Here is a 19,117-nt window from a genome sequence, read left to right as displayed (position 1 = left end):
TAAAGTCGTTTCGTAGAGGGTTTCTTATTCATTTTCAAAACTATTTAAATATAAGGCTCACGCGGCGGTATAAGGAATGATAGTGATTGAATTGGAGAAATGCGAATACGAGGTGGTACCTCGGATGTGATTCTTGTTGTATACGAGGCGGTACCTCGCTTGTGATTCTTGTTGTATAGAGGCGGTATCTCGTTGGTGATTCATGTTGTTTATCTCATGTTGTAAAGAGTTATTGGTAAAACACTTCTTGTTGCTTTTATTCTTCCTTGTCTTATAAGTTAGGATCCGTATTTGACTATGGTGGTTCTCTTTAATTGCTTCCCTTAAACTATCTCCATGCTTACAATCCCGGCATTAGTCTATGTTATTAACTTGTTTTGTATTAGTTATTTCTCCGCCTTCCATTACTTCTCGTTGTTCTATTTTCATTATGTTTATTATATCCTAGTAGGTGTCTTAACCTGGCCTCGTCACTACTCTATCGAGATTAGGCTTGATACTTATTGGGTACCGTTGTGGTGTGCTTATACTACACTTTTGCACATATTTTTATGCACATCTAGATACGTCTGCTTGTGCTGGACATTAGTGATTGGTTGTAGCTGATTTCCTGGCAACATCAAAGTATATCTGCTCGGCATCCACAGGCCTCAAAGTCATCTTCCTTTATCTTTCTTTTCTGATAGATTTCTCATTTAGACAGTGTTGTAGTAGACATTCTAGTTTGTTCTATAGAGCTTATGACTCAGTTCCATCGATTTTGGGAAGTGTGTTGTTGAGATCATATTTGAGAAGGTTATATGATTTTATCAGACTTTCTTTAGTTTTTCTATTAAATATTTATGTCAAGTTATTATTAAATATTAGACTTACCTAGTATTAGAGACTATGTGTCATCACGACATCCTAAGGAGAAAAATTGGGGTAGTGACAAACTAAGTGTACATGAGTATGATTAGCTTTTAAAGTAAGAGTAAGTCGTGGAGTATAAAGATTGTCATACACCATGAGTGAAAGATAAGATAAAGAGTTAGATATTCGAAAGGCTATATTCTAAGACTTGTTATGGTTGGTGTGAACATACGGTGATGTTTTTTACATAGTAAAAGGCACTAGTAATCGTTATGGACTAGATGGACTGAGTATTCAAATTTTTCCTTTGCCTTCTAGTTATTATGTTTTTTAATGACATATGGGAGAATTTTCATAGTTGATATAAACATATGCAAAAATTGAGGAAGGTCCTATAGACATCGAGATAAAGCCGATTAAATACAAAAGTCATAGTGTGAATTTCTATTCTTAAAATATGATATTTTAGGCCTTGTGATGTCTAATAAAAGGGTAATAGATCGATAATATTATGCCTACTAAGGATAGAGCACATGTGACATTACAATTGTCTTTGTTTGAGCAAACGAATTTTATCGTTATAGAGTCCTGCCCTTATTAAGGGATTAGTTATCAACTTTTAGAGGCGAGACCTACTTGATAGAAAATAACGATGAAGCACTGTAGCTAAAGAGTTGAATATGCATACAATTGTGGGGGTTGACTTGAGGAGGTTTATACTCCAATGAGGAGGCTTGTACTCCAAGAGATGCAATGTTTATAAAATTTAGTAGCTTCAAGATCACAAATATGGCTTGGAACAAGTGAATGAGAGCTAATGATGACATGAGTTAATATGAGATATCAAAAGTGTAGTTTTTCAGCTTTTGAACTGTTCATATATTAAATACGAGTGTTAGAGACTCGAGAAATTATCATAAAGAGAGTTAACTCTGAAAGAAAGTGAAAATACACCGTTGTAGACTTCGTGATTAGTCTATCATGTTTGTTGAGAAAGTTATGATCCTAATTTTGCTGATCGTGATAAGTTCATCGAGATCTCATGCCTAATTCAGTCTGAATTATTAATGCATCATAATATTCTATAAAGCGATATGATAGGAAAATAGTGCAGTAGTGCATAAGAGTAACAACATATGAATAATTTAGGTCGGGGTGAATAGATGTGTTCTAACATCAACGTACGTAAGAGTATTATGTAGGGGCATATGGATGTTTTCCACCGCGTATGGGAGAATATTATGTAAGAGTATTTGGCTGTGTTCTAGCACAGCCTTATGTAAGAACGGTGAAGGTGTCCCTGTATAGGACTGTGATCGTGATGCTTGTATGTGTTTCAGCGTAATGAAGCCGTAAGAAAGTACATATATCCAGTCCCAATACTAGAGGATGGCTAATATAAAGCATATGATTCATGATTAGATTCTTTTGATCGATTTTGTACTTTATAATTATTACTAGCTTGTTATACGTATCCGGTTGTTACCCAAAGAAGATATGCGGATCTAGCAGCCGCAATTGCTTAAGATGTCAAGTATGCATTCTCCTCGAACGAGAGTTTAAATCGGTAGAATATAATAACCCGATATTAATTATATATATACATATAAAGTAAAAGACAGGAGAATACCTGTGTGGCTAAGGACTAGTTTACATTATGTAGGACAATTAATAAGTGGTGACCTTGAATAATTGTCTAAAGGAGTAGCTGGTGGACCCAAGCCCACTTTCCTTGATGCCTCACATTAGATGGCCTGGCCCAAGGGATAAAATAAAGTGTAATAGGGTTTGACATTATCAAGGAGAACATGAAACTGTAAAGAGCAATATTTGGGTAAGCTATTTTGTAGGCAACAGTTACTATTGGAGAATTTCATGAAAAAGCTAAGCATTTCATCTCTCTTGGAACCACTGAAGCTTAAAGAAGTTTTAATTTGGATTCTGTTCTCAACTTCGGCTATTGAAACTTTAAGGTATGAAAATTTATACTTGGTCTCCATATTCGGCTATATATTCTGCTAATATATATGAATTATATCATGAACATTGAGTTGAATCGTAATATTAGAGTATCATTTCGCCTTTATATTCACTACTTGAGATTTAGTTGTAAGCTTGAAATTTAGAAAATATGAGATTTAACCAGTCAATTGATATCAACAATGAAACTTATAGATTGGACTCTATGGCTTATGGGTAGTTCGAAAATATAATTAATTCGGGAATTTTGCCATATTGGTTAGTTGAATTTTTAGTTGACTTTGATTTGATATTCTAAAACTTTGAAATAATTGCGACTAGTATAATTGATATTGTTAATCAATATTTTGCACAGGTTGAGGCCATTGGAGGTTGTTTGGTTGGTGTTCTAGATGTCATGAGGTTGGAAAACTTGTCGCTAGCGAGGTAAGTGAGATTCTAAGCTTTGGTGATTTATTTTCAAAATCTAATTTGAAAGTATGTTTTATTAGTTGGTCCACGTGTTAGGACGAGCATGTGCTTGACAGAGTCTGTGGTCTGTGACAAGCCGCAAATATATATTATTTTGTTAAAAAATAAAAATTATTTAATAAGTGATTTGTGGTGTGACGTAGAATCTTGCTTTGGCGTTGTGGCGTTATAAATTATTTCTTTGCTGCCGTAATATATTTGGGGCATTGTGTATGCCACCATGATAGATCTGGGGCATAGTGTATGCTGTCGTGGACTCGTCAGGGTGTTTGATTAAATTTTTCACAACCATTTATAACAAGTCCTTAGTGTGAATTGTGTTAAATATATAAGTGTATGCTATTAAATATTAGTGTGGACACTTATATTGTAACGATTCGACAGGTCGTTTTGAGTACTAACTTCCTTTTCTGTATTTTGAGACTTCCCGTAACTTCATTTGATGTTTATTGATTTATGTGGGTTGTCCGTGTCTCTTTTTTCAGAAAGCTTTGATGTAAAAGTTTGAAGAAAATATTATTTTACATAAAATAAGGCAAGAGTTCACTACGATCAATATTTTTGGCGATTTCGGTAGGTTCATATGATATTTTTGGTTTTGTACGCACGATTGGTTGAGTCCGGGGTGACCCAAGCACATTTCGGTGGATTATGTAAAAAATATTAAAAATAAGTTTTAATATTGAAAATATAGTTTTGATGATCGATTCTTGTTATTTAATACTATTTTGATGATTTGAGGTAGCGAGCACATTTGTAGAATGCTATTACACATGTGTGAATGTTCGGTTTGGAGCTCGAGGGGCTCGGGTGAGTTTCAGATGTGTTGGGAGTGTTATTGGGCTGTTGATGACGGGTTTCTAGTGTTTCAGGTCTGCAGGTCTCGCAATTGCGATAACTTTTTTGCAATTACTAAGTTGGACTCGCAAATGCGAAACATGTGGAGGGGTTGTTGACTTTGCAAATGTGAAGATAGCATCACAAACGTGATCTTGGGGAGTCGGCTTTTGCGGATACCGTGTCGCAAATACGACTAGAGTTTAGCTTGGCAACCGTCGCAAATACGAAGGTGAGACCACAAATGCGAATGGGGGGCTATGCAGAATTTGTGTGCTTTGCGACCATTGTAGGTTGGACAATTGTTCGCTTTTGCGAATAGTGATTCGCGTTTGCGAACATTGCAATTGCGAACAAGAGTTTGCAATTGCGACGTCTGCAACTGGATAAAAGAGGGAAAAATCGAAACTTAGCTCATATTACACCATTTCTCAATCCCAAACACCCTAGAGGTGATTTTTGAAGAACATTTTCTTCCCAAATTCATTGGTAAGCAACTCTAATTCATTTTCTATCAATTCCACATTACTTTTCATGAGTTTTTTAATATCAAATCTATGAATTTTATGGTAAAAATTAGGGATTTTGGGTAGATTTTTGTGAAAATTAGGATTTAGACCTCAAATTGAGGTTGGATTTCGAAACAAATCACATAACCGGGCTCGAGGGTGAATGGATAATCGGGTTTTGGTCCAAATCTCAGATTTCGACCAAGCGGATCCGGGGTTGATAACTAGGTGACTTTTTCAATTATGATAAAAATTCAACCCTTTTTATTCGTGAGTAGTTTCTTAAGCTTGTTTTGAATTATTTGAAAATTGCCGTGGTTGATTTTTATTGAATTTCGAAATGAAGTAAGTGTCATGTCTAGCTTTGTTGGGAGAATTTTTCCTACTAATTGATATTTTTTGCTATACGCGGAGATGATGCATATACCATGTGATGAGTGTATATGCATGTGCCAGGGTTTCCATGCTCAGGAGGGGGAAAGTATATGCTTCCTTGTGCCTTTGTTGAAATTGATGATCCCTTAACCTATGCTTCACTTAACTCTAGAGCTACTAAACTCAATTATCTATATTAGAAATCTTATTAGAACATATGACATCTTAAAAAGGATTTAATGTGATGTTTACGAGATTCCTTCTCATACTTAACTTGATCGTGGCATCAGGACTTTATATCTATAGATGTTATTTTCATGTTACTTGAGCTTCTTTATCCGTATTGAGAGATGATGATTGGAGCCTTTGCGATACGTTTGGCACGATAGGTATTTCTATGTGGTTGATATGATATTGGCACGATGAGTATTTTCGTGCGGTTGATATAATATTGGCCATGCCGTATGAAATGAGATTATTTTGTTAGTTATTACCATGCGGAAAATAAAAGAAGTTGGATTTCTATTGTGATAACTCATTCATTAAGCACTTTCCTGTCTTTTACTTTGGTTCATATTAATGTTTGTTTTCTTGTATGATACATTTCGTTTGAGTTCCTTATGTAGTTACCTATGTGTTTTCCCTTTGGCCTGTACTGTTATAGCTATGTCTTTACCTTGTCGAGTATTGATACACCTACACTTTTACTTGATTTACCTTGGCTACTTGTCCTCTTCGAATTCATGTCTTTACTTGTTATTAGTTCACACATATTGTATGCCTCTAATTAACACGCGATTTACTTGTTAGATACCTTAACCTGCTACATGTCTTCACTCACTATATGCTTTCACTTCCTACATGTATTCACTTACTATACGCTTTTACTTACTTTGTGCCTTCACTTATTAAAGCATTTACTTGATACATGCTTCTACTTGCTACATGATTACACATATTAAATGCTTTCATTTGATCCCTGTTCTTACTTAGAAAACATCTTTACTAGTTTCATGTTCTACTCTTCTTTGCTTAACTGGATTGGATGACTTTTAGATTGGTTGTGTATTATGCTTTGTGGAAGCCTTGTCATTATATGCGGTAGACTAGCTTTTGATTTTCGACTACTCATCTCACTATGTTTGAGTTGTATTACTTATTCGAATACCGCATGTTCTTTTGTTTTGGTGTTATGTTGTGAACTTATCCCGTGTTTGGTTGATGTTGCGGTTTCATATGATATTACTGTATATTAGAATCGGGTTGCACCCCGCAACAGTATTTATGGATATTGTTAGCGAGTTGCACGCCATAACAGTGTTTGTTAATATTGGAATCGAGTTGCACGCCGCAATAATATTTATTGATATTGGGATCGGGTTGCACGCCACTACAATGTTTATTGATAGTGGGATCGGGTTGTATGCCGCAATAGTGTATGTTAGTGATGTTTGGCTATAATCCTCACACATACTCCATGATTACTCTTTCCTTCGTAAAAACAATTATGAGGTTATGACTTGTTTGCCATGTCTGTGAACTTGCTCCATAGCTCTTCAGTTGATGCTCATACTATTATTCGATATATCTCTTGACTTGTTTTTCCTGCTTATTATCTACACATGTACATAGTAAGTGAGCCTCTGTTGACCAAAAAACCTCTTCACTAGTTCACTGAGATTAGTCAAGATATTCACTGAGTACATGAGGTCGGTTGTGCTCAAACTACACTTATGCACCTTGTGTGCAGATTTTGGAGTTGCGTAGCTACGAAAGATGAAGCCTTGCACTGAAGACGTTCCATATACAAGCTACCTCTTGTTCATGGTATTTTAGGATTTAAACTCTATTTATGTAATTTCAAATAGATATTGTACTTATTCATCATTTTCGTTTTGTAAATTTAAATCATAGTGGCTCATAACTTGTACTACCATTCCTTGGGAGGTTGTATAAAATTCAGTCATTTTATTCCTTGTTATTAATAATCTATAATTTGAGTTACCTTTTACTATGTTTGGCTTACCTAACAATAGGGTTCAGTGCCAACACGACTAGGTAGTTTTTGGGTCGTGACATGTTGGTATCAGAGCACTACGTTTATAGGCTCTACGCCTCATAAGCAAGTGTTTAGTAGTGTCTTGCATATCAGTATTATGGCATCCATACCTGTCTTCAAGAGGCTATAGGGCATTTAAGAAACTTCCCTTCTTTCTTTCGTTATCGTGCGACCTTGTTTCAGCTTGAAACCTACGAATTTAATTCTTCTTATTCGTGCATATGTGATGTTGAGCGCCAAGTATCATTGTGCACCGATGGCTTGGATGTTGCGGATGAGCTGGGAAGGTTTGTGGATGCTTGATTACTATTGCAAAGTGTTGTCCAGGCTTAGATGCTGATGTTTTGATAGATATTCCACTTGTTCGTTTGTGGGGTGAGGAAGTTTATTATATCTTATCGGCGAGTGTAGACTCGGGAGTATTAATCGGTTTCCTAGTTGATTGTGACCATGGTGGTGCCATGGGGAGGTGTTGATTTGAATCTAGTTGGTGGTTTATTTCCTATGATGAGTTGAGGTCGTGTGTTTCGTATGAGGCTTTTATTCACTGAATGCATACACTATTATTTTGGAGCATTCGAGGAAATCTACTTGACTGTCACAACGATGAGTATGCACTTGGTAGAGTCTTTGGAGTATTTCATGACTAGTGTTGCATAAGTTTATGAAATATTTAGTTGATTAATAGTGCAAGACCGGGGCAGCTATAAAAGAATGGTAATGTGGATTTCTAATGATGTGTTCCATGGCTTTGAGCCAAATGGAGGAGTCTGCTATTAACGATCAGATTACAGGGTTATGTGTTATATCATTTTCTGGACTAAGGGATGCTCGTGGATTAGTGCAACGACCCGACCAGTCGTATTGACTTCGAGTGTGTCGTTCGACAGTTTAGGTTCTTGAGTAGCTTCACTTTATGTATCATGACTTGCACGTGTGGTTGGTTTTAATTTTCGAGGAGTTCAAAGTGATTTGGAGGACTAATTCTCAATTTGGAGACTTTAAGTTGGAAGAGTTGACCTAGGTTTAACTTTTGAGTAAACAATCTCGGAATCAGGATTTAAAGATTCCAATAGGTTCGTATGGTGATTTTGGACTTGGGTGTAAATTCTGATCGAGTTTCAGGTGGACCGGGAGTGTTTCGGCGCTTATTGTGGAAAATTGGCATCTTGAAGGTTTTATAATTTCCTTTGTTTGATTTCAAGTGGACTTTGGCATTATCGATGTCCATTTAGAATTCCAAGTATTGGAATATGTTCGTATTATAATTTGTACCTTGTACGTAAAATTTGGCGTTGTTCTGGAATATTAAGTGTGATGCGGAGGCGTTCGGCAAAGTTTGAAGTTTAAAAGTTAAAAGAAGGATTTTGATCATTGATTCGTGGTCTTAATGTTATTCGTGGCATTTTCAGCCTTTGGATAAGTTTGGATGAGGTATTGGTACTTGTTGGTGTGATTGGACAGGGTCCCGGGGGCCCTCAGGGGTGTTTTGGGATGGTTTTGGACCACGTTTGGGTGATTTTCTGGTGCTGGTGCTGGTGTCTGCTGTTGTTCTTCCCGAACGCGAAGGGGTGTACGTGCTCGTAAAGAATGATTTTTGGGCTGCTGGGAAATTGTGCTTCGTGATTGCAACATAGGAGTTGCGAATGCGGAGAAGGACTGGGGTACCCTATGCTAACGCGACAGTGAGTCGCGATGAAGATATGCGAGGGCTGGCAGGTTTTCCCTTGGCGAACGCAAAAGGGCGACCGCAAACGCGAAGGAGGAGGTCTGGGCTGGGGCCAAGTTGGTCATCGCGAATGCGATGGGTTGATCGCGAACGCAAATCTTTGGTTTGGTAGGCTTCCGCGAACGAAACCAGTGGTTTGCGAACATAGTTCGCAAATCTTTGGTCTGGTAGGCCACCCGGGAGCATGGGCCAGGGGTTGACTTTGTTGACTTTTCGAGCGGAGTTGAAAATTATTATAAATTATTAAATTACGAGTATTGGAGTATATTTTGATTTGTTTGCATGTTGTTTGATTAGTTTCGAATCGTTTGACATTGGTTTGCGTGAGAGCGGCGTTGGAGCCGATTATCGGATTGTAGAGCGAGGTAAGTCTCCTGTCTAACTTTGTGAGGGAAAATTTACCTCGTAGGTGTTATGTTTGTTATATGCTATATGTTGTGGGGGCTTCGCACGTATGAGGTGACGAGTGTCCGTGCGTACACTAGAATTTCTAATTAGGTTCGGGTAGATTTAGACTCACACCATGATTTAATTGCATTATTTGAGTTATCTTTGCCTATTTACATGCCTTAATTATCATATATAGCCTGACACTACACTTCCTTTTACGGATTTCTCCCGTGTTGTACGAATTTGTCCAATATTTTCTTGAATTCCATAATCACACATATATTCGTGAATGGGGCTAGTGACCCATCCAATCTTCACTATTCCTATGGGATTGGGCTGAACACCTCAGTAGTATCATTATGGGATTGGGTTGTTAACCTTGGCATTATTATAAGATACATCTACGGCTCACATTGGTTGATCGTCGGCTGTGTACACGATTATTGGATAGGGCTTAATGACCTCAGCATGGATTGGGCTATACGCCAGGGTAGGAACTCATGCCATTAATCTTATGGGACCAGGCCGCTCGTATTTTTCATGAGTTAGCATTATAATTGTCGTGCACTGTGTGGGATTAAAAATTTACGAGCGCAAGGCTGTGGTTTGGTTTCAAAGGAAAGGTCATGAGTTCTAGATATCATGGATGATTTTAGGTGTTTAAGAGAATGCTGGAATATTTGGTATTGCCTGAGAAGAGCGCATTCTGTACAGACTTGCGGATGCTTGACTAGTGTTACGGTGATCGGCGGGTTTTGGGCTGCGGAGGTTCGAGTTTTGCTACGCCACGCAGAAGATCTATGTGGGTATTTTCTGTAAGATGATAGAGTATGAGTGATGCATCAACCATTTGAGTAGTGGAGTTGGGATCAGATATGTGGATTCTGGTATTCTTGAGATTTAGAGACTCGATGTTCTCGTAGGCAGACTAATCCTTGGTCGCGGATTGTGAGGATACATTAAGAATTGTATAACTGATGGTATGTGTTATGAATAGATTGCTATAGATTTTTTGAAGGTTATATACCTGTTTGGAAATGATCGGAATTGATTTAGGGACTATTTGTAAGAATAATAAGAATGTGTATTCTATATCAGAATAGGTTTGTTTAGTCTTATGCAATTGCTATTATGGGTATATTAACGGGTAAAATGAATGTTATTCGTGCCCCTGCCTAGGATATGCCCTTCTCTCTTATGGTATGACGGGATGTGAGGCTACTTGATTATGCGCACGCATGTTGTAATTCTATTTAAGCCTTGTAGCGGTACATGAGCGAGATGGCTCTTCAGATGTTAATTTGCTTATTGCACCCTAGCGGTTCATGCCATTTTCCATAATGTGTTACGTCTATTCACCTCCCCACAGTTATATTTGTTAACTCTATTGTGTTTAATATTGACACACATGTGCTTAGTTAGCACGAGCATCATGGCTCGATGAGTATCCTTATCTGGATTGATAAGTTTGGGATCGGGCTGCGCGCCACAACGGAGTTATGTGGGATATCCTTCCTTATGTTTATTTGATGTGCTCTGTTTTCCCTTTTGTGGGATGAGTTCATGAAACTATATTTTTTTGTTTTACCAGTTGTACTTGTTGGATAGTCCTCGTACCTTGTTTTATTCAATTTTTGAACATATCTGAGTTATTACTTGTTTGGTGTATGGATCGCGTTGTGTGAGGTTCCATGTGGATTTTTGTGTTACTTGTCGGTTGGACTGCTGGTATTGGGTGATACGAGGTTTCTACACCTGGGATTTGCACTATCGTATTTGGATAAGGATTGTTCGGGAGGATAATATCATATTTCCGCTTAGAATTTTGCAAAGATCCTTGTCAGACGAGAGAGCTCATCGACTTGTTGAATTATGGGTGGTTACGAGTTTCTGCATGTTTCTTTTATCATTAGCAGCGTTGCGAAAGTTCGGGACGACGTTTCATTTGATATGAGGTATATTACCGGTATCGAGTTTGGTAATGAACAACTATTGTGGTCAGAAGTTATTGTTGTGAGTACTGAGGTATGTGGCACATCGTGTGGTTTGACCTTGGCAGTGTATTAACGGCTTGATGCATCTTGTTGTGATTGATACAATGTGTACATACAAGGATCAGATCTCTTGGGAGGTTTCGGATGTTGGAATTTGGTTCCACGTCTAGTGGGGCTAAGGTCGAAAGAAGAATCTTCGGTCGGGGACATGTTCATGGATTTATCTATACTCATGGTAGCACATGATCTCTCATGGGTAGGGGTATGACGAGTTCATTCAGCTAATTGACGGCTTTGGAGCGACTATTGGCACGTTCGTGGACGAACGTATGTTTAAGTGGGGGAGAATGTAACGACCCGACCGGTTGTTTTATACACTAGCTTCATTTTTTGTGTTCTGAGACCTCCCGTATCTTCATTTGATGTTTATTAATTTGTGTCACGACTCAAAATCCAACCAGTCGTGATGGCGCCTAACAGACTTTCTAGGCAAGCTGGACATAACAATAATGCATCATAATAGTAGAAATGACAGAATAACAAGAGCTCGAAACCTCAATAAAGCACAATACCACTAATACATAATAAAAATCCCCCAGAATTGATAAATACATAGGCATGGGCTATAAAACGGAAATACAAGTCGGAATAGTCAAATACAATATTGTCTAAAATAAGGACAATAGCACATAAGAAAAGAGACGCCAAGCTTGCGGACAAAAAATGCAGCTCTACCTCGTCTCTCTATGATCAGCTCAACAAGTAACTCTGCTACTGATGACAGTGCCCGACACCTGGATCTGCACAATTAAGTGTAAAGTGTAGCATGAGTACAACCGACCCGATGTACTCAGCAAGTATCATAACTAACCTCATCGATGTAAAATAAGCAAGAATTATAAATGATACTTGTTATATCTGTACAGTTCATAAATTCACAAGTACAGAATAATAATGTTATCAATTCATAAAGCACAGAAAGAACCATATGTGTGTGTGTGCATAATTACTCAAGTACTCTGCTAATTCAATGATCCAGCATATGAAGATGATATGCAAGTAATTCAGGTAAATATCCAAGAAAATTTCAATTAAAGATAAAATGCAAAATCCAAAACAAACATTGGCCATATTTCCATCACTATTTCGAAATCCGTACCAAACCCCTTACCAGTCTTCCTCAAATCCACATGTACACCATCAAGAGAGAAACATGAGAGGGTGACCCTAGGGAGATGGATCTATATTGTAAGGCCCCGAAAAATTTACCTAAAACCCGGGGTTTCGTGGTGCTGAAGTAGGACCTTTTGGGTTGAATAGTGCGTTGGGGAGTTGAAGAATAATTTTGGAAATACAGGGCGTTTCTGCGGTCTATTCTACGATCGCAGAACTGATCTGCGGACCACATAGTTGCAGCGGACCGAGGCAGAAATTGGGGCAAAATTTTTGAACCATTATGCGGCCGCATAATCATTTTGCGGTCTGCATAACCCCTCACAGATCCAGCAAAAAAAATTCCTAAGGAAGGTTCTATGGCGCATTATACGAAATAGGTTTGCGGACCACAGACCAGACGCAGAGTGAGGCAGGGGTGCCCAGTTCCGGAGGGCCATTATGAGGCCCATTTTGCGGACCGCAGAAGCGTCATGCGCTCGCATATGCGACCGTAAATCTGCATCGGGGCTTTATTTTTGTATTCTTTTTTGAACCCGACCCCATTCTTATAAAATAGCCTTGGGGATCATCGGGGCTTTATTTTTGTATTCTTTTTTGAACCCGACCACATAGAGTGAAGAATTTACAAGAAAAATTCACTAGGTCTTCATCCTAGAGGTAAGGTTCAACTCCATAGCCCTCAATTTTGTAATATTTACTGAAAATAGGTAATAAGCCAAGCAATTCTTGGGTGTGAGAGTTGTTTATTTTAAATGCATGTACCATCAAGGGTAGTAGGAAGATTGTTGAGCTCTTTTGGGTAAACTTTGGGTAGTGGGGTGAAAGAATGCACCATAGGAGTACCTTGAAACCTTAATGCACACATAGTGTTTGATAAAATGCTCAAGTGAGCTGGAACTATGAACTCCTTCCTAATTTGTATTCAATTTTGCTATATCTATAAATAGATCGAAGTGGCTAATATTTTCGGAATATTGTAGTAATTTAAAAAACTCGAGATAAGGTATGTTGGCTAAACTTCTCTGTTAAAATTGAATTACCACGATGCTCCTGTAAGTCCCGAGTTGTCCATTATGAATTGACTTTTCTGAATACGTTTTGTGTCGGATGATGTATATATATGAATATGTTCAAAATGTGTTCGAAAAATTCTTATCATATTGTGTTAATCTTCGGGAGCGTATTTGATGTTTGAGTGTAGTAAAATGTTATGACTTCAAGTCAAGCCCAAAAGAAAGTGATCACACCAAATTGTGTAAGATATCACATGTGCCTAAGACCCTAAATTGCACAAATTTGTGCTTAAAAGTCTTGAACATAAATGTTTGTTGTTGACAATCTGTGTTAATGTTTGAAAGTGGAATAGCATGCATGAATTATAAAGTATGGCCAACATGCAAAGAATGATATTGCGTTATGGCCGATGGTGCCAATAAAATAAATGACATGTAAAAAAATATGAAATGAGTGGTAAATCCTTATAATAATAAATGCCTTGGGAGTATCATTTAGACATCGAGGAAGGGTAGGTCGGAACAACCTAACTCCGAAACTACACGTGTCGGTGTAGGAGTGATTGAGGGGTAAAACCCCGTGTTAATGTGATGAGACTGTTTCCCCTTATATGGGATTATATTGGTGTGTTGAGATGTTTTCCCTTAAATAAGATGAGATTATTGCTAGCGAGAGGTGATGTGATGTCGGCCCACACTGCATTGTGGTGAGACGGCTTAGCCGATCGGGCTGAGATCGGACGCCATGCTGCGCACATGGTGGTATTATGAATGTATGTCTCGGGGTGAGACGGCTTAGCTGGTAGGGCTGAGATCGGACTCCGTGCTAAAATACGGTGGTGTATTGGTACTAAAGATCTTCTAACTTAAATTACTGAAAGTTACTTGAAATTTACCTTTCCCCTAACTTGACACATTGGTACTGTTTGAGTCTCTTATTGAATTCATGTTTTATTCTCCGTTTACTGTTACTCATTCTATTGAGAGGGTGTTTAGTTTTACATACTAGTACTATTCCATATGTACTAACGTCCCTTTTGTCAGGGGCGTTGCATCATTAATGGATGCAGGTGGTATTTAAAAGTGATAGCAACACACCCTCTCCTCAACTGACTCGGTGAGCTCCACTTCATTTCGGGGTCCTGTATCACTTATCCTTTGTACATAGCGTTTTGAGGTATAGCCGAGGCCTTATTGTTGGTACTGTCATAGCACTGTTTTGTTCCTGTTAGAGGCTCCGTAGACATAGTGTGGGTTGTATTTGTTTTTGTGAAGGTTAAACTAAAAAAGTTGTTATCATATAATCTGTTCCACTTTATCTACAATTGTACAATGTACTATTTTGGAGACTTGTTAATCACATAACTAATGGAAATGAACTGGTGTTAATCACATGGCCTCTTACTGTCTAATTAATGAAATGTATTCTTCTCTTTATTCATGGGTGAGTTGGGTAGAAGGTATTATAAAGGCTTGCTTGACCGGGGTATCTCGGTTGAGCGCCGGTCGCGCTCCTTGAGGTCGGGGTATGACAAACTTGGTATCAGAGCCTAAGATTTTAAAGTGTCCTAGGATGTCTCGGAGCCGTGTCTATTAGAGTCCTTCTTATCGGTGTGTTGTTGACCACATCTATAATTAGGTGGCTACTTGGACATTTAGGAATAATACCCTTCTTTGATGTTCTAGATAGTGCGATAAAGCTGATTGTAAGATTGTTCCTCCTTTAACTCGTGCATTGCTCCTAGGAAAAAGGCAAGAACTGTCCAAGGATCCAGTGTCACCCCAGGAGTGGCTATTGATCTGATCCTTGATGATGCGGGTGAGCACCCGAGGGGTGAGAACATTCCCCCGACTACTACACTGCCTGATTCCACTATACCAGATCAGACCACACTAGTTCCTGTACCTACTGAGGGTGAAACGATCCCTCCAACTGATATTCCAGTTCTACCTCCAGCCCCAGCTTCCGGTCCCGGTGTATCTGATGGGGAGCTTAGGGGAGCCATACAGATGTTGGCTCAGATAGTGTCTTCCCAGACCTAGAGATCAAATGTTGCACCCACTTCTTCTAGTCAGCTAGGGGATTCCACTAGTTCTAGGGTGAACAGGTTTCTCCAGTTGGACCCTCCAGTGTTCACAGGTACTGATCCTGAGGAGGACCCCCGGGATTTTTATTGACGAGATGCACAAGACCCTCCGAGTTATGCATGCCACTAAGACAGAGGGAGCAGAGTTGGCCTCCTACCGCCTAAAGGGGTGGCCTATTCTTGGTTTGAGATGTGGGAGGACTCCCGTGAGGAGGGGAGCCCTCCAGCGAGGTGGAGTGAGTTTGCCGATGCTTTCATTGATCATTTCTTGCCTGTCGAGACTAAGGCAGCCTATGCCGCCGAGTTTGAGATCCTGCAACAAGGTACCATGAGTGTGTGGGAGTATCATATGAGGTTCGCGCGCCTGTCCAAATATGCCATCTACTTGTTGCCCACTATGGAGGCTAGAGTGAGCCGGTTTGTGCATAGCCTTAGCCCCTGGGTTATTAATAAGGCTGCTACAGCCGGCTCAAATTATGACATGACCTATGGTAAGATGGTGGCATTCTCTCAAGCTAAAGAGACCCGCAAATTGAAGAATATAATGGAGTGTGAGAGCAATAGTAAGGCCCGGTCCGCGGGCAACTTTGGTGGTTCTTCTGGTAGTGGTGGTGGTGATGGTAGGTCAACATTCAGGGGAGGGTCATCAGCGCCATCCCAGTCTTTTACTCAGTCTTTAGTTAGTGCACCGCCACCGGGGCCCAGTCAGTAGCAGGCAATCCATTTTAGTCCCAGCCAGGGCAACAGGGGATCCTACCAGAAAGGTTGGTTTGGTCAGAGATTTCAGCAATAGTGGAGGCCCCCATGCCCTAAGTGCGGAAAGATGCACTTTGGGGCCTACTTCATGGACAAGCCCATATGTTATGGGTATTGTATGAGGGGTCACATTCAGAGGGATTGTTGTTCGTCTCACCAGAGCATAGGCAGGGGTACAACACAGCTAGACAGTTCTGCAGCTACTACATCCGCAGCATCTCCTCCATCTCGAGACACCCCAACACCCGCATGGCGTGGTGCAGCTAAGAGTGGTACACAGAGTCGGGAAGACCCAGCCGTTTCTATGCTACGAGGGGTCGCTGGAGTTTAGAGGCTTCTCCAGATGTTGTCACAGGTATATTGACTATCCAATCTCATGATATTTATGCTCTTATGGATCCCGATTCCACTTTGTCTTATGTTACTCCCTATGTTGCTATGGGATTTGGGATAGAACCAGAATAGCTCCATAGGCCGTTCTCTCTATAAACTCTAGTTGGTGAGTTTATTGTGGCCACGCGAGTTTATAGGGATTGTGTTGTCATGGTGCGTGGTCGGGACACCATGGCCGATCTCATTGAATAGGGGATGGTTGATTTTAATGTAATAATGGAGATGGATTGGCTTTATTCATATTTCGCTAAGCTTGACTGTCAAACCAGAACCATTAGGTTTGAATTTCAAAATGAGTCAGTGAATGAATGGAAGGTGGAGGATGTGGTGCTGAAGTGTACATTTATTTCTTACCTTAAGGCCACGAAGATGATTAACAAGGGGTGTATTTACCTTTTGGTCCGGGTTACGAACACCGATTTGGAGGTACCTACACTTAAGTCCGTGCCGATAGTGAATGAATTCCCAGAGGTCTTTTCGAATGAGCTCCCTAGGATCCCACCTGATAGGGAGATTGATTTTGGGATTGATGTGAAGCCAGACACGCAACCTATATCTATTCCGCCTTATAGAATGGCACCGACAGAATTGAAAGAGCTAAAGGAACAATTGAAAGATTTGTTAGATAAGGGTTTGATCCGGCCGAGTGTGTCTCCTTGGGGCGTACCAGTTCTATTTGTAAGAAAGAAGGATGGGTCTCTAAGAATGTGTATTGACTATCGGCTGCTCAACAAGGTTACAATCAAAAATAAGTACCCACTGCCAAGGATAGATGACTTGTTTGATCAATTTCAGCGTGCTAAGTACTTCTCTAAGATCTATTTAAGATTCGGGTATCACCAATTGAAGATCAAGGAGCGGGATATTCCAAAAACAGCTTTTAGGACCCGATATGGGCACTTTGAATTTCTGGTAATGTCTTTTGGGCTAATAAATGCCCTGGCAGCTTTCATGGCTCTTATGAATGGAGTCTTCAAGCCTTTTCTTGACTCATTCGTGATAGTGTTTATTGACGATATCCTTGTATATTCGCGAAGTCGAGAGGACCATGCCGGTTATCTCAAGGCAGCTGTACAGACCCTATATCAGCACAAGTTGTATGCAAAGTTTTTGAAATGTGAATTTTGGCTTGAATTTGTCACATTCTTGGGTCATGTCGTCTCCGGAGAAGGAATTGAGGTTGACCCTCAGAAGATTGTAGCTATGAAGAATTGGCCTAGACCTACTACCCCAACAGAGATTTGCAGTTTCTTGGGATTAGCAGGATATTACAGGAAGTTTGTAGAGGGGTTCTCTACTCTTGCCTCTCCGTTGACTAAATTGAAACAGAAGGCGGTTAAGTTCCAATGGTCATACGCTTGTGAAAGGAGCTTCCAAGAGTTGAAATCAAGATTAACTACGGCACCGGTGTTGACCCTACCAGAAGGTACAAGTGGGTTTGTGGTATATTGTGATGCTTCAAGAATCGGACTTGGATGTGTATTAATGCAACATGGAAAGGTTATAGCTTATGCTTCTAGGCAACTCAAGAATCATGAAAAGAATTATCCAACACATGACTTAGAGCTTGTGGCAGTGGTATTTGCATTGAAGATTTTGCAACATTATCTATATGGGGTTTATGTGGATATATTCACGGACCATAAGAGTCTTCAATATATTTTCAAACAGAAGGAATTGAACCTAAGGCAAATAAGGTAGCTTGAGTTACTCAAGGATTACGACATCGATATCCTATATCATTCGGGGAAGGCTAATGTTGTGGCGGATTCTCTTAGCCGGAAATATATGGGTAGTTTGGCTTACTTGGAGGTATATCAAAGGCTGTTGGCCAAGGAGGTTCATCAGGTGGCTATTTTGGGAGTTTGTCTTGCGGTCTCTAGTGAAGGAGGGGTGATTGTGCAAAATAGTACTGAATCGTCGCATGTGGTGGAAGTCAAGGACAAGCAATACAACGATCCATCGTTGGTACAATTGAAGAAGGCAATTCATAAACATAAGACCACGGCCTTTTCTCTTGGCATGGATGATGGTACACTAAGGTACCAAGGGTGACTATGTGTTCCAAATGTGGGTGGTCTCCGGGAAAGAATCATAACTGAGGCTCACACTTCTAGGTATTTCGTGCACCCAGGCTCTACAAAGATGAACCATGATCTTAAGGAAGTCTACTAGTGGAATGAAATGAAGAGGAATGTAGAGAACTTTGTGGCAAGATGTCCAAATTGTCAGCAAGTGAAGGTTGAACACCAAAGGCCCGATGGGTTGGCACAGAACATAGAAATTCCGATGTGAAAATGGGAGATGATCAATATGGACTTTGTGGTAGGACTACCTTGCACTCCTCGCAAGTTCGACTCGATTTGGGTAATTGTGGACCCACTCACAAAATCAGCTCACTTCTTACTGTTAAGGCTACCGACACAGCAAAATATTATGCTCAGTTGTATATCAAGGAAATCATCAGGCTGCATGGCACTCCAGTTTCCATCATTT

The 19,117-nt window shown here is 39.7% G+C and overlaps 1 long non-coding RNA gene across 1 annotated transcript; it reads left to right on the top strand.

Annotated features, from left to right (window-relative positions):
• Window positions 1-2,600: 2,600 nt before the first annotated feature.
• Window positions 2,601-6,987, top strand: LOC104091234 (uncharacterized). The gene is made up of 3 exons (XR_685101.4): window positions 2,601-2,825; window positions 3,188-3,258; window positions 6,775-6,987. It is a non-coding gene; the product is annotated as an uncharacterized lncRNA (long non-coding RNA).
• Window positions 6,988-19,117: the final 12,130 nt, after the last annotated feature.

The sequence above is a fragment of the Nicotiana tomentosiformis genome, chromosome 5, assembly GCF_000390325.3.
Source record: "Nicotiana tomentosiformis chromosome 5, ASM39032v3, whole genome shotgun sequence".
NCBI lineage: Eukaryota > Viridiplantae > Streptophyta > Magnoliopsida > Solanales > Solanaceae > Nicotiana > Nicotiana tomentosiformis.
Note: the sequence above shows the minus strand (reverse complement) of the source record. Positions and strands in the feature narration are given on the sequence as shown.